The sequence below is a fragment of the Bidens hawaiensis genome, unplaced genomic scaffold (assembly GCF_021521415.1).
Source record: "Bidens hawaiensis isolate Kalapana, Puna unplaced genomic scaffold, B.hawaiensis_p1.1 tig00051443_1, whole genome shotgun sequence".
NCBI classification, from domain to species: Eukaryota; Viridiplantae; Streptophyta; class Magnoliopsida; order Asterales; family Asteraceae; genus Bidens; species Bidens hawaiensis.
Window position 1 is genome coordinate 1 of NW_027499228.1, and position 11,147 is coordinate 11,147.

The following is an 11,147-nucleotide window of genomic DNA, read 5'->3' on the forward strand; positions in this document are numbered from 1 at the left end:
CTTGATGAGATTAAAGGTATAGAAATATTTAAAGGTTTGTTGCAAGATTGGTTAAATTTCGTATTTAAAATGGGTTTAAATTTGTTATGAATATTAATAATAAATTAAGGGTATTATATAAAAACAGAAATAAATAAATTTACGTTTCATCATAAAGAAATATTTAATTTAACTTTTGTTTTAGTTAGATTCACCATCTTTTTAGTTACATATATTAAATCGAACAAATGAAGTTGTATTCTACTAATTTTACTAAATAATGTAGACATAGTTACAAAATTAAAATCAAATTGGTTAATGTCACACCCCGCCCAGGACAGGGCACTTACAGTGACCAGTCAGCATAGACTTACAGCGGAACAGTAATCTTATACAAAAACTAAAATACTTGTTACATGTCTGACTATTACACTTACTAGAAAGTGTAGTGGTAACCGGATAAAACATCTAAAATCTTCCAACACGTAGCAGCTAATCTACAAGCCATTACTTACCAACCTGTAATACATGCTCGGGTAAAAATACGTCAGCGCAAAACTGGTGAGTCACATAAACTGACATATTTAATAAATTGTACTAAAACAATTTATATTGATCAAGTATGAGCTCATTGCATGTCATGCCATAATTATAACCCGCCCGCTTCACGTTAAAGCCGGGTCAGCATCATATATTCGCACATACAGACTTTACGCACGTCTGTTGCTGTATAAAGTGCATGTCCCCTCGGGAAAATATAATGATCATTATAATATATATAACACCTTGAGTGCCATACCATATGTGTCATGCAAATACAAGATCAATCACAGTCCAGACAGTTTTATGAGCATGTATCAAAGTTTTAAAAATAGTTTAAGTAACTCACCTGAACAGACTTTCTCAGGGCTTACTTAAGCTTCTTACAACTCCAAGTGTGATCTAAAAATTAACTTACCAAAATACTAATTAAATTTGTGAATTAATGTACCAACTTTAATGGACCATTCACATAACAACCGCCATTACAATGCACAACTATTTACATTTAAGACGATATCATGACATTAACAGTCATGCCCAATATTTTACAATTGATGACTCCTACTATTCATGATCAAAGTGGTCTTAAAATACCACAATCTGGTTGTGCACATACTAGACAGGTTATGATTAGATCATACGCCCACTCTAGTGAGCCGCTACCCGCAAATCTCTAGGTTTATTATTAAAATATTAAACTGGTATAATTTTTACTCATACAAATTGTCCTTTTTAAGAGTTTCTAAATTATTAGTAATAAATAATATTTAAGTAATATCTTATAATTAAAGTTAATTCGTTAATTAAAATATAAAAAAGGCAACATACCGTATTGTTATCGCTTTCAGAAGAGGATGGGAAAAGTTTGGGAGCAAGTTCTTAAACTTATGTAGTCTATATATAAATAAACTGAGTATATGTCGGTTAAATGAATAAATTAATTGAAGACAGTTAATTTTGGTGAAGCAAATCAAAATACAACCACTTATCTTCAAAGTTGCGTGTTGTGCACTTCATCATTATCACTACATTATTATTATTATTATTATTATTACAAAAGCCTGTGCACAAGATTTTTATGCCCACTTAATATTATTATATGTTAATATTCTTAATATATATATATATATATATATATATATATATATATATATATATCATACCAATTGCTTGTCTAGATATCTCATAGTTAAAATAATCATTTCAAATGTAACTTACTCGTTTAGAAATATTTGAACACACGCTTCAAATATTTTTATTTTTATCAAGAAAATGAGATGTTACAAATATCCCCCATTAATTGAGGGTTTCGTCCTCAAAACCATTTATGTAGATAGTAACTGAGGGTACTTTTCACATTTCGTTAGAGTTCCCAATTTGCCTCAAATTCTTTCATATTTTCAATTCTATTTTAACTTGGGTTGTATTGTTATTCCCAAGCTGCTGCACTTTTTATCCATGAAAGGCACATGTTCATTAATATAGTTAAGGTAGTTGTCCATTATGATTTCATTTAGTGATACATATGTAGTTTCTTCTTTTAGGTGTGACACGCAGAAAGTATTATAGATACTCTAGAAATCCTATAGTAGGTCTAAACGATGAGTAACCTTCCCTGTATGTATGATGATTTCTTATAGGTTCTATGTAATGAGGGCTTAGTTTCTCACACTTTCGTAATCGAATGAACCCATTCCAATGAGAATCTTTAATGAAATGAATAAATCTCCGACTTTTGATTCAATGGTTAACCTACGACTGTCAGCATATGATTTATGTCGATCCTTTGCAACCTTTATTCGAGCTCAAATTTGATTAGTTTTATCAAAGTTAAAAGCACTTCGATGCTTCCTAGGTTGTTCTTTCCTACATGGTTCTACATTTTCTTTCATATAACATTTCATATAGAGGTATACCAACGTTGGAGTGATAATTATTATTGCAAGAAAATTCCACTGATGGTAAATACTTATCCAAAATTCCAAATTGTGTCCAAACTCCAATACATATGCACAAAGCATGCTTTCTAATCTTTGAATAGTGTGTCATTTTGGCAAACAATTTTAGGGTGGTGTGCGGGATGAATGAGCGCCCATCTCTTAATGGGTTTTTATTCTAGAGTCTAGAAGTAAATAGAGTGTCCCTTTCCGAAACAATACTTACAGGTGTCCAATGTCAAAAAACTACTTCTTTAATGAATATTTTAGCTAATCTCTCTGAAATGTAAGTTTCTTGTATTAGTAAGTAGTGTGCGCTTTTTGTTAAGTTGTATACTATAACCTTTAGGATTACGAGGTAACTTAGTAATGAAATTCGTTGTTAGGTGTTCCCACCTCTAATTTGAAATTCAAGAGGCTGTAAATTGTCATATGGTTTTTCGTGTTCGGTCTTAACTTGTAAACAACTTAAAACATTTTTTTTCTATATATTTAACCATGTCATTTCTCATACCGGGTCACAAATAACATCTCTTAAATCATAGTACATTTAAGTAGTTCCTAGATGGATGTAATACTGAGACATACGTGCCTTTTCCAGTATTCTTATTCTTTGTCCTTACTTCTCATATTCCAAGAATCCATAGTCGTTCAAACCTTTACTTGACACAATTTTCATTTACAGCTAAGTCCTTAACTTGTCCATATATCCTTTTTTTCAACCCTCGATTTTAGTTGCCTTTGTTTCAGTCAATAGATCAAAATTCTAGATTAATTTATAAGTTCTTACTCTGATAGGAGCATAATTTTCTTTTCGATTAAGAGCGTTGACAACTGCATTTGATTTCCATAATGATATAGGATTTCATAATCGTAATCTTTTATTAGATTTAATTACCTACGCTGCTTCATATTTAAATCCTTTTATTAAAAGAAGTATTTCAAACTTTTATAATTAGTCTAGATGGTTCATTAATCCTAGACAGATAATGCCTCCTATCTTAAGAGCGAAGACAAATGTTGCTAGCTCTATAACCTGAATCGGGTAGTTAGTCTCGCTAGGTTTTAATTGCTAAGAGGCATAATGTATGACCTTACCTCGCTACATAAGTACATAGCCTAATCGATATTTGAATATATGACCATATATTCAATTCCTACTATTAGGGTGAGTATTGGAGCTTGAGTTAGGCGTTTCTTCAATTCCAAGAAAGCTTTTTATCGACTATCACCCCATACATAGTTAATCCCTTTTACTTAATTTTGTAAGGGGTCTTGCTATCCTAGCAAAATCTTAGATGAATCGCTAATAATATCCAACCAAAGTTAAGAAACTTCTTACTTTAATAAGTGTCTTAGGTTACTCCCATTTTGTTATAGCTATCCTTGTGGGATCGATTTGTAGTTCCTGAGCATTTATTACATGCCCTAGGAACTACACCTCTTAAAACCAAAATTTACATTTTGAAAACTTCGCACACAGTTTATTCAATCTTAAGGTTTTTGTGACTTTCGATAAGTGATGTATGTGTTCATTTCGAGTCTTGGAGTAAACTAGAACATCGTTGATAAAAATGATACCATATTAATCTAACATTAGCTTACATACGTGATCCACCATGTCCATAAATGCAACATATGCATTTGTTAGCCCAAAGGACATGACTAAAAACCCATATTATCGGGCACCTAGCACGAAATACAGTCTTTGGAATATCTTTATTCTAAATTTTCAATTGACAGTTACCTTATTCAAGTCTTGGAGAGTCTATACACATTCAAAGGCTACTTTTTTTTTCTTTTTACAGATAGACTAAGGCTTGGAGTTGAATGGTTATGGTGTAACAATTGCTTTGAGCTTTGTAATCGGTTAACCAATTCATTCCCATTACTAAGTCAAATTCAGCCAATATATTAATTATCATTCATATAAGAAAGATTCACTCCTCTATGTTAAAAAAATCAGTAATATACTTCAACAATTGTTACGTGTTTTTCCTCTGTTATTCTCAGGGTAAAAGGTTGTTTTAGTTTCCTTAATGGATTACCTAGTGTTTGACAATACCTATATGAAATGGATCTCCTGTTTGCATCGAAATAAAATACAATTGCTGGTAACTTATTGAAGAAAAACATACTAGTAATCACATCGTATAGTGTATTCAAGCTAGGTCTTGCATTGGTCTACCTCCATATGTACTTTATGGTTTCAACTAAGATGATTATATATGCATACTGATATATATTATTCATAATCCATCAGCATGCCCCCGAAGATATACACTATTATAGGTATACTATGTATACACCCTCCACTGGTTAACCTAGAGACCTACAATCAACTATCACGCATTCTCTCACTCATGTACCTATAGGTAAACATATAGGAAAAAAAAGTAGGCTTGATATGCTCACATAGCCATATTTGTATACACATTTTACTAGCGTGATCTTGGAGTCCGGTCATATTCATACCTCCATGCCTACAATTTGATGCTTTGAGTACAAAATGATGTTTGTGAGATCAAAGCGGTGCCATAAATTAACCTTCATGCTGGCCAGGTATGAAAGCAATCTATGATACAAACCATGACACTCACAACTACCATATGGTGCCTCTATAACGTTTGGCATACATATCTCAGTCTATCTCAAACTACCATCCAGCTATAATTGAGACTTTCGCTTCTACTTTAGCAACCGGAGTTTAAGTCTAGATACTACTACGAGAACCTAAATCACTTAAACTACAGCTCTGATACCAACTTGCCACACCCCGCCCAGGACGGGGCACTTACAGTGACCAGTCAGCACAGACTTACAGCGGAACAGTAATCTTATACAAAAACTAAAATATTTGTTACATGTCTGACTATTACACTTACTAGAAAGTGTAGTGGTAACCGGATAAAACATCTAAAATCTTCCAACACGTAGCAGCTAATCTACAAGCCATTACTTACCAACCTGTAATACATGCTCGGGTAAAAATACGTCAGCGCAAAGCTGGTGAGTCACATAAACTGACATATTTAATAAATTGTACTAAAACAATTTATATTGATCAAGTATGAGCTCATTGCATGTCATGCCATAATTATAACCCGCCCGCTTCACGTTAAAGCCAGGTCAGCATCATATATTCGCACATACAGACTTTACGCACGTCTGCTGCTGTATAAAATGCATGTCCCCTCGGGAAAATATAATGATCATTATAATATATATAACACCTTGGGTGCCACACCATATGTGTCATGCAAATACAAGATCAATCACAATCCAGACAGTTTTATGAGTATGTATCAGAGTTTTGAAAATAGTTTAAGTAACTTACCTGAATAGACTTTCTCATAGCTTACTTAAGCTTCTTACAACTCCAAGTGTGATCTAAAAATTAACTTACCAAAATACTAATTAAATTTGTGAATTAATGTACCAACTTTAATGGACCATTCACATAACAACCGCCATTACAATGCACAACTATTTACATTTAAGACGATATCATGACATTAACAGTCATGCCCAATATTTTACAATTGATGACTCCTACTATTCATGATCAAAGTGGTCTTAAAATACCACAATCTGGTTGTGCACGTACTAGACAGGTTATGATTAGATCATACGCCCACTCTAGTGAGCCGCTACCCGCAAATCTCTAGGTTTATTATTAAAATATTAAACTGGTATAATTTTTACTCATACAAATTGTCCTTTTTAAGAGTTTCTAAATTATTAGTAATAAATAATATTTAAGTAATATCTTATAATTAAAGTTAATTCGTTAATTAAAATATAAAAAAGGCAACATACCGTATTGTTATCGCTTTCAGAAGAGGATGGGAAAAGTTTGGGAGCAAGTTCTTAAACTTATGTAGTCTATATATAAATAAACTGAGTATATGTCGGTTAAATGAATAAATTAATTGAAGACAGTTAATTTTGGTGAAGCAAATCAAAATACAACCACTTATCTTCAAAGTTGCGTGTTGTGCACTTCATCATTATCACTACATTATTATTATTATTATTATTATTATTATTATTATTATTACAAAAGCCTGTGCACAAGATTTTTATGCCCACTTAATATTATTATATGTTAATATTCTTAATATATATATATATATATATATATATATATATATATATATATATATATCATACCAATTGCTTGTCTAGATATCTCATAGTTAAAATAATCATTTCAAATGTAACTTACTCGTTTAGAAATATTTGAACACACGCTTCAAATATTTTTATTTGTATCAAGAAAATGAGATGTTACAAATATCCCCCACTAATTGAGGGTTTCGTCCTCAAAACCATTTATGTAGATAGTAACTGAGGGTACTTTTCACATTTCGTTTAGAGTTCCCAATTTGCCTCAAATTCTTTCATATTTTCAATTCTATTTTAACTTGGGTTGTATTGTTATTCCCAAGCTGCTGCACTTTTTATCCATGAAAGGCACATGTTCATTAATATAGTTAAGGTAGTTGTCCATTATGATTTCATTTAGTGATACATATGTAGTTTCTTCTTTTAGGTGTGACACGCAGAAAGTATTATAGATACTCTAGAAATCCTATAGTAGGTCTAAACGATGAGTAACCTTCCCTGTATGTATGATGATTTCTTATAGGTTCTATGTAATGAGGGCTTAGTTTCTCACACTTTCGTAATCGAATGAACCCATTCCAATGAGAATCTTTAATGAAATGAATAAATCTCCGACTTTTGATTCAATGGTTAACCTACGACTGTCAGCATATGATTTATGTCGATCCTTTGCAACCTTTATTCGAGCTCAAATTTGATTAGTTTTATCAAAGGTAAAAGCACTTCGATGCTTCCTAGGTTGTTCTTTCCTACATGGTTCTACATTTTCTTTCATATAACATTTCATATAGAGGTATACCAACGTTGGAGTGATAATTATTATTGCAAGAAAATTCCACTGATGGTAAATACTTATCCAAATTGTGTCCAAACTCCAATACATATGCACAAAGCATGCTTTCTAATCTTTGAATAGTGTGTTCATTTTGGCAAACAATTTTAGGGTGGTGTGCGGGATGAATGAGCGCCCATCTCTTAATGGGTTTTTATTCTAGAGTCTAGAAGTAAATAGAGTGTCCCTTTCCGAAACAATACTTACAGGTGTCCAATGTCGAGAAACTATTTCTTTAATGAATATTTTAGCTAATCTCTCTGAAATGTAAGTTTCTTGTATTAGTAAGTAGTGTGCGCTTTTTGTTAAGTTGTATACTATAACCTTTAGGATTACGAGGTAACTTAGTAATGAAATTCGTTGTTAGGTGTTCCCACCTCTAATGTGAATTTCAAGAGGCTGTAAATTGTCATATGGTTTTTCGTGTTCGGTCTTAACTTGTAAACAACTTGAAGAAACACCAGTCGAACCCCGACAGATTACGAGTAACCTGAGGGTTAGATAGACGTTTCCCACGAGGGGTTAATTCCGGCAAGATGGTTCTTCCGATAACCTGCAAAACAGACACCGTGAGCTCGTCACTAAGAAAGGGGGGGGGGTTCCTCCTTGTGACCACCATCCGGCGTGAGAATCAGTCTATATTACTCTTTGAATATAAAAGTATATTATTAATGCTAAAGCAGTTATCAGGTAAATTATACAAGATATTAGATGATGAAATGATAATACCATTTGATGTCTTTTATAGCCGAAGGTGGGTTTCCAAGGAGGTTTAGCCGGCCTACTACTCTGCCAACTGTGGCCTACGCACGTGCTCTGCTGGTAATTGGTGGATAGGCAGCGGCTGACAGTGACCAGGCGTGCTGTTCACTTTTCCTTTTCCACCAACTACAGGCTAGGCACGTGGTATGGCAGGAGTTGGTGAGCAGGCGGCGGCTATTGGTCACAGTGCTGTGGCGTGTTGTCTGCCATGCTGCTGTCAGTGAGCTGTCGTATCGTTGGTCAGATCTTTTGTCCATACCTCGTCAGGTATCACACAAAAGATCCTCCATTATTATACGGACTGGCTCATTTAGGCGGGAGTTTTCCCCCTCCCGCCTTTATGCGGGAATGCTCCCGGCTTTGCTCATTCCTTCTTCAGGTGACTACTGAATTATTACTGAGTTTGAGCCTTATGCGTGTAGCCATGCTGCGCGGGTGGCCAGTCCCTAATGGCGGGTATCCGCACCTGCGGGAACAGGCGGATACTTGGAAACCATAGGGAGGCATTTCCTGCGGGACCAGCTTGCGTACCGCATGTGAGGTCGTCACAACTCTGAGCGTGGTGGGTCCTGCGGGTTTGGTAGGTCGCGGCGTAGACGTCCCTATGGTGAAGTCTGCGGGTTCAACTGCGCAGACGTCCGTTTAAGGAGTCTTGCGTGTTCAACTGAGCAGACGTCTCCTTTTAAGGGAGTCTTGCGGGTCCTAACCACCTCTGCTGGGACCTACCTCTTCAAGTCCCCCCAGTCCAATGTTCTTCTCATGAATGTTTAATAAAGTTAGGTGAACTTTTGGACTTAAGCAAGGGGTTTTTGAAAAGGGTTTAGTTGTATGGGTTTTCCGCGGGAAGTCTTACCCACGGGTTTCCCAATGTCACGCAGAATTTCCCAATGTTCTGCTTGATCTCTGGGATGATGCGGATAGGTCTGTAACCTCCCCGCAAGTCAGGAGCGTTTAGAACCTTTTGTGTAGATTCTCCATGAGGTCTTGGTGGTTTTGAACATAGTGATCAATCATGTTATAACCACCAATTCCATCCTGAAGTTTCAAACAATCTAGTTCTTGACGTTCCCGCTATGCAGGGATGTTAATCCCGTTTCTGCAAGCATGGCCCAGAGGATCCTTCTTGATTTCAATTCCCATGGAGTGCTCGGTATGCGAAGGGTTTTGCCTTGACGCTGTACCCGCACTTCGTCTTATTAGTTACTTTACTCCCAAGGTATCCCTGGCGTTAAGTCCCTGCAGGGCTAGGTGCGTGAAGGGTTTTGCCTTAACACTGTACCCGCACCTGACTTATGGTTGCCGAGGTGTTCCTGGCGTTTAATCCCCTGCGGGCGCTAGGTATGTGAAGGGTTTTGCCTTAACACTGTACCCGCGCCCGACTTACAATTGGGTGCCGAGGTATGACTTTTTACGGGTGTTAGGTATGTGGAGGGTTTTGCCTTAACACTGTACTTGTGCCCGTTTTGTAGTTGGGTGGAATGCCAAGATTTTCTCGGCTTCACTTCCCTGTGGGTGCTAGGTATGTGAAGGGTTTTGCCTTAACACTGTACCCGCACCCGGCTTTATAGTCGGGTTTTTTCCGGTTTCCGTTCCCTGCGGGTGCTAGGTATGTGAATGGTTTTGCCTTAACACTGTACCCGCACCCGACTTCATAGTTGGGTTTTTCCGGTTTCCGTTCCCTGCGGGTGCTAGGTATGTGAAGGTTTTTGCCTTAACACTATACCCGCACCCGACTTCATAGTTGGGTTTTTCCGGTTTCCGTGCCCTGCGGGTGCTAGGTATGTGAAGGGTTTTGCCTTAACACTGTACCCGCACCCGACTTCATAGTTGGGTATTCTTGGCCTCTGTTCCCTGCGGGTGCTAGGTATGTGAAGGGTTTTGCCTTAACACTGTACCCGCAGCCGTCTTACGGTCAACTGGATAGCCAGGGTAAGGGGTTTTTCCCGCTTACTTTTCGAATCTTTTTGAATTTTTGAAATTTGAAGAGTTGGTGAAAGGATAAGAACAGTCGTCGTGCGACGGTTTCTTCTGACTGTGTCAGGACGTGCTGGAAGTTATGGCGACGTGACATTATATGGTCATTCCTGACGCTTTTTACGGCGCGTGGGCGCGATTTTTCGGGCGCGTGGCCGCAAAATTAATGGCACTCGTCCTTTCAACAGCTGTTGCCAGCTTGCCTGGTGCCACATGTCACGGTTTCATTGCACCTTCAATTTCTCTCTCCTCCGCATTAAATTCATCGCATTAATTGCGATCACTATATAAAGGGGGAGAGGGTCCTTTGTAATTCACATCTTCACTTCTTCTCTTCATCTCTAAGGTGATTTCTGGTGAATACTCTCTTATTTAGTTAAGCATTCCTCCGAAATCGTTTCTTCTTCCTCTGCAATATGTCTTCTCATGATGCTGAAGCTGTAGCCGACGATAGGAGTACTGCTGGCGAGTGCCAGTGTGCTCTACCTATCGATCTGTACCAGTATGTCGTCAGGAAATTCATGCTTGAGTCTCTTGAGCCTGAGTTTCCTGAACCTCAGCAGACTGTGTACGATGCCCCCAGTGGCAAGATCGGGGTATATGCTGCATTCTTTGTTTATGGGAACCTTAGGTTCCCATTGACAAAGTTTGTGTACCGTGTCCTGGAGAGGCACGGTGTGCACCTGACCGAGGTGCATCCGATGGCGATTGCCAAGATTCGGCACTTCGAGTGGGTGTGCCGAATTCTGGGCATTGAGCCCTATGTGGACCGCCTGATGACCTTCTATACTTGGAGGTGCATCCAGGGGTGGTACACCCTGACAACCCGGATCAAGGGTTTGAAGATTTGCGTGACCGAGCGCAGTCTCCGATTGTGGAAGCGGGAGTTCTTCTACATTTCTGCCCGCGCCATCCCCATTGCCATGAAGTTTAAGAAGGGGCAAGCGCTTCCGAGCCTTCACGCTTCCAACTACCAGGAGGCGGAATGGTTC